We start from the raw sequence: 5,367 nt of genomic DNA, 5'->3' as shown, positions 1-5,367 counted from the left end.
CATTAGTCTGAATCTGACCCCATTTCCAGTTCTCCAGCTTTGACAAAGAGTCACCCAGGCCCGGAACGACCGCTGCCATCTCGCTCCACAGAGGCTGTCAGTCCTGCTGAGAGTGTCCAGTATGTTCTGTTTTTGTTTCAGAATGAAGCATCCGCAGTAAGTTGCATTTGTCGTTTATTTAGACATGTTTGAGATGGTGAATAAGTATGTTTATCTGCATTTGTAAATGCATGAAATTCTGTTGTGGATGAACTAGCTCCGAATATCCAAAATAGGAAGGTCCTTTTCTTCTCTTTGCCTGTCGATAATTCAGTGCTTGTGACTTAATGTGGAATTTATTTTAGTGGCTCATGAGAGACTAAAACTCATAATCCTCGAACATACGAGATGGGGGAACAAAAGTACTTTGTGCAAACATTCCTCACACAACATGAGAAGCACTTGATGTTTCTACCCGGTATGGCCCCGGGGACCTTTCGCATGTTAGGGGAATGTGCTAACCACTACACTACAGAAACCGCTGGCGGTGCAGTAATCAATGGACTTATGCAATGTTCAACCTCACTGTGTTGCTGCAGCTTCTCATGGTTCGTCTGAGAGGCCATGTCACTTATGACAAGAAGACAGCCGTTTCTTTAAAACCGATGTCTCAACTTAGAAAACAATCAGGAATCGAAATATACAGACCTGAAGATGAGTTATGTTTTGCTTGAAGTGGAAGTTAAATTGAGAAGGCAGGGCTTTCGAAAATAACCACAACCATACGGGTGCATGCATTTTGCAATTCCTCGGTGATGAAGACCAGTTATTAGATTGCGGCAATAGTCAGCAACAGACTAACTTGGTAGTACGAGATGTTTCTGCCCGGTTTCGAACCGGGGACCTTTCGCGTGTGAGGCGAATGTGATAACCACTACACTACAGAAACAGCTGGCAATCCACGGACGTGTACAATGTGCAACCTCACTGTGCTGCTGCAGATTCGCATGGTGAGGCTGAGAGGCTAGGCCACTTATTACAAGACGACTGCCTTTTCTCATTTAATCTCTCCTGAATTGCACCCTGTCAGAGCGCTTTCCTGTTGTTCTGTTTGCTCCCACCGGGATTTGACTTGGTTAAAACGTCCGACATTTCTAACCCGTCCCGGTTTTAATGAAAGGTGATGGTGAAAGACGAGCTTTGTTGTCCTGTCGACAAATCCCGCCTGACTCGCTGAGTTGTTCCAGTATCTGCCGCAGATGTTGGATCAACTTTCGATGGCTATAACAGCGTGCTTCTGTGCCAGTTCCGCGGCTCGTTGGTCTAGGAGTATGATTCTCGCTTTGGGTGTCTCGATTGCGAAACTTGCGGGAGGTCCCGGGTTCAAATCCCGGACGAGCCCTTTGATAACGTTTTCTGTTGGTCAGGCGATATGTTTTCTTCATTTCTATGCGGCTCATTCGGCGGGATTCATTCACATTGGGTTTGCTTTGAGAAGCTGAGCTCACACAGCAGGGAACCAATCGGTTCGCGAGACAATCGCGACATTGTCGAAAAGCTTGTCTATGTGTGGACATTCACTTACCTCTATTGACTTATTCCAGTAGATTCAGGCAGCTCTCTGTATGTTTCATTTTATTCAGTTCAACAACATCAGACTGTGTAATCTCTCTTCTCCCTCCACCATCTGTTTATTTCCATCAAGTTATTTTCATTCCTTCCATTGGTATGTTTTACCCTCAGCATTGCCCCCCTCCCCCCAGCCCATACCATCCTACTTGAGCAATCTGATCCCTGTGGCCAATTGTTCGCTGACACACTGCTTACTTTGTTCTGCTATTAACACATTCTGATCTCTTGAGGCGCCACTATCAGCACCTTTGTTAGCCTTGATTAGCCTCATTTACATTCCCTTTTTCTTTCTGTCCGAGACATTTTCGTCATTTTCCACCTATTGCTGACCACTCTATCGAGGCCCAATCGGGCACGCCAACCCCGCCCCATCCACATTAGTCTGAATCTGACCCCATTTCCAGTTCTCCAGCTTTGACAAAGAGTCACCCAGGCCCGGAACGACCGCTGCCATCTCGCTCCACAGAGGCTGTCAGTCCTGCTGAGATTGTCCAGTATGTTCTGTTTTTGTTTCAGAATGAAGCATCCGCAGTAAGTTGCATTTGTCGTTCATTTAGACATGTTTGAGATGGTGAATAAGTATGTTTATCTGCATTTGTAAATGCATGAAATTCTGTTGTGGATGAACTAGCTCCGAATATGCAAAATAAGAAGGTCCTTTTCTTCTCATTGCCTGTCGAAAATTCAGTGCTTGTGACTTAATGTGGAATTTATTTTAGTGGCTCATGAGAGACTAATCCTCATAATCCTCGAACATACGAGATGGGGGAACAAAAGTACTTTGAGCAAACATTCCTCACACAACATGAGAAGCACTTGATGTTTCTACCCGGTATGGCTCCGGGGACCTTTCGCATGTTAGGGGAATGTGCTAACCACTACACTACAGAAACCGCTGGCGGTGCAGTAATCAATGGACTTATGCAATGTTCAACCTCACTGTGTTGCTGCAGCTTCTCATGGTTCGTCTGAGAGGCCATGTCACTTATGACAAGAAGACAGCCGTTTCTTTAAAACCGATGTCTCAACTTAGAAAACAATCAGGAATCGAAATTTACAGACTTGAAGATAAGTTATGTTTTGCTTGAAGTGGAAGTTAAATTGAGAAGGCAGGGCTTTCGAAAATAACCACAACCATACGGGTGCATGCATTTTGCTATTCTTCGGTGATGAAGACCAGTTATGAGATTGCGGCAATAGTCAGCAACAGACTAAACTGGAAGTACGAGAAGTTTCTGCTCGGTTTCGAACTTTTCGCGTGTTAGGCGAATGTGATAACCACTACACTACAGAAACAGCTGGCAATCAACGGACGTGTACAATGTGCAACCTCACTGTGTTGCTGCAGATTCGCATGGTGAGGCTGAGAGGCCAAGCCACTTATTACAAGACGACTGCTGTTTCTTTCAAAAACAGATGTTTCAACATATAAAACCACAAGATGTAGAAATTAGATCGAACTTAACATGATCTGCGTTAACTTCACAGGGACGTGACCCATCTAATCCACAGAGCCAAAGTGGAGAATTGAACTGACTGGAGAGCTGCATCTTAACGCTGACCTCCCGGACCTCGGCCTCCTGAAATGTTCCAAAGAAGCTCAACAAACACTCGAGGAACAGCAGCGCATCTTTCCACTGGGCTCAATACAGCTTGCACACTCATAGTGTGTGCAACAGTCTCACACTGCAAATGCTGCCCCCATTCTGTGTGTACTTCCATCGCAGATTTGGGTTTGAATCTTGTTTCCACTTCTTCTTTGTATCCGGGCGGTAGTTGTTGAGAGCTGGCACAGACACAGCGGCTAGAATGGCCTCATACTGTGGTGTAATTATCCTCTCATTCGATGCTCACCTCACTCTGTGGCCAGGGAACCCTAGGCCTTTTCTCATTTAATCTCTCCTGACTTGCACCCTGTCAGAGCGCTTTCCTGTTGTTCTGTTTGCTCCCACCAGGATTTGACTTGGTTAAAACGTCCGACATTTCTAACCCGCCCCGGTTTAAATGAAAGGTGATGGTGAAAGACGAGCTTTGTTGTCCTGTCGACAAATCCCGCCTGACTCGCTGAGTTGTTCCAGTATTTTCCGCAGATGTTAGATCGACTTTCGATGGCAATAACAGCGTGCTTCTGTTACGTTCCCGGGGCTCGTTGGTCTAGGGGTATGACATTCACTTACCTCTCTTGACTAATTCCAGTTGATTCAGGCAGCTCTCTGTATGTTTCATTTTATTCAGTTCAACAACATCAGACTGTGTAATCTCTCTTCTACCTCCACCATCTGTTTATTTCCATCAAGTTATTTTCATTCCTTCCATTGGTATGTTTTACCCTCAGCATTGCCCCCCTCCCCCCAGCCCATACCATCCTACTTGAGCAACCCTGTCGCCAATTGTTCGCTGACACACTGCTTACTTTGTTCTGCTATTAACACATTCTGATCTCTTGAGGCGCCACTATCAGCACCTTTGTTAGCCTTGATTAGCCTCATTTACATTCCCTTTTTCTTTCTGTCCGAGACATTTTCGTCATTTTCCACCTATTGCTGACCACTCTATCGAGGCCCAATAGGGCACGCCAACCCCGCCCCATCCACATTAGTCTGAATCTGACCCCATTTCCAGTTCTCCAGCTTTGACAAAGAGTCACCCAGGCCCGGAACGACCGCTGCCATCTCGCTCCACAGAGGCTGTCAGTCCTGCTGAGAGTGTCCAGTATGTTCTGTTTTTGTTTCAGAATGAAGCATCCGCAGTAAGTTGCATTTGTCGTTTATTTAGACATGTTTGAGATGGTGAATAAGTATGTTTATCTGCATTTGTAAATGCATGAAATTCTGTTGTGGATGAACTAGCTCCGAATATCCAAAATAGGAAGGTCCTTTTCTTCTCTTTGCCTGTCGATAATTCAGTGCTTGTGACTTAATGTGGAATTTATTTTAGTGGCTCATGAGAGGCTAAACCTCATAATCCTCGAACATACGAGATGGGGGAACAAAAGTACTTTGTGCAAACATTCCTCACACAACATGAGAAGCACTTGATGTTTCTACCCGGTATGGCCCCGCGGACCTTTCGCATGTTAGGGGAATGTGCTAACCACTAAACTACAGAAACCGCTGGCGGTGCAGTAATCAATGGACTTATGCAATGTTCAACCTCACTGTGTTGCTGCAGCTTCTCATGGTTCGTCTGAGAGGCCATGTCACTTATGACAAGAAGACAGCCGTTTCTTTAAAACCGATGTCTCAACTTAGAAAACAATCAGGAATCGAAATTTGCAGACCTGAAGATAAGTTATGTTTTGCTTGAAGTGGAAGTTAAATCGAGAAGGCAGGGCTTTCGAAAATAACCACAACCATACGGGTGCATGCATTTTGCTATTCCTCGGTGATGAAGACCAGTTATGAGATTGCGGCAATAGTCAGCAACAGACTAAACTGGTAGTACGAGATGTTTCTGCCCGGTTTCGAACCGGAGACCTTTCGCGTGTGAGGCGAATGTGATAACCACTACACTACAGAAACAGCTGGCAATCCACGGACGTGTACAATGTGCAACCTCACTGTGCTGCTGCAGATTCGCATGGTGAGGCTGAGAGGCTAGGCCACTTATTACAAGACGACTGCCTTTTCTCATTTAATCTCTCCTGACTTGCACCCTGTCAGAGCGCTTTCCTGTTGTTCTGTTTGCTCCCACCGGGATTTGACTTGGTTAAAACGTCCGACATTTCTAACCCGTCCCGGTTTTAATGAAAGGTGA

The 5,367-nt window shown here is 45.5% G+C and overlaps 2 non-coding genes across 2 annotated transcripts; both read right to left on the bottom strand.

Moving 5' to 3' along the window:
- Window positions 1-855: 855 nt before the first annotated feature.
- trnav-cac (transfer RNA valine (anticodon CAC)) lies at window positions 856-928 on the bottom strand. Its single transcript has one exon. It is a non-coding gene; the product is annotated as a tRNA-Val (tRNA).
- Window positions 929-5,059: 4,131 nt separating this feature from the next.
- trnav-cac (transfer RNA valine (anticodon CAC)) lies at window positions 5,060-5,132 on the bottom strand. The gene has a single exon. It is a non-coding gene; the product is annotated as a tRNA-Val (tRNA).
- Window positions 5,133-5,367: the final 235 nt, after the last annotated feature.

The sequence above is a fragment of the Scyliorhinus torazame genome, chromosome 5 (assembly GCF_047496885.1).
Source record: "Scyliorhinus torazame isolate Kashiwa2021f chromosome 5, sScyTor2.1, whole genome shotgun sequence".
NCBI classification, from domain to species: Eukaryota; Metazoa; Chordata; class Chondrichthyes; order Carcharhiniformes; family Scyliorhinidae; genus Scyliorhinus; species Scyliorhinus torazame.
This window is presented reverse-complemented; position numbering and strand designations above follow the sequence as displayed.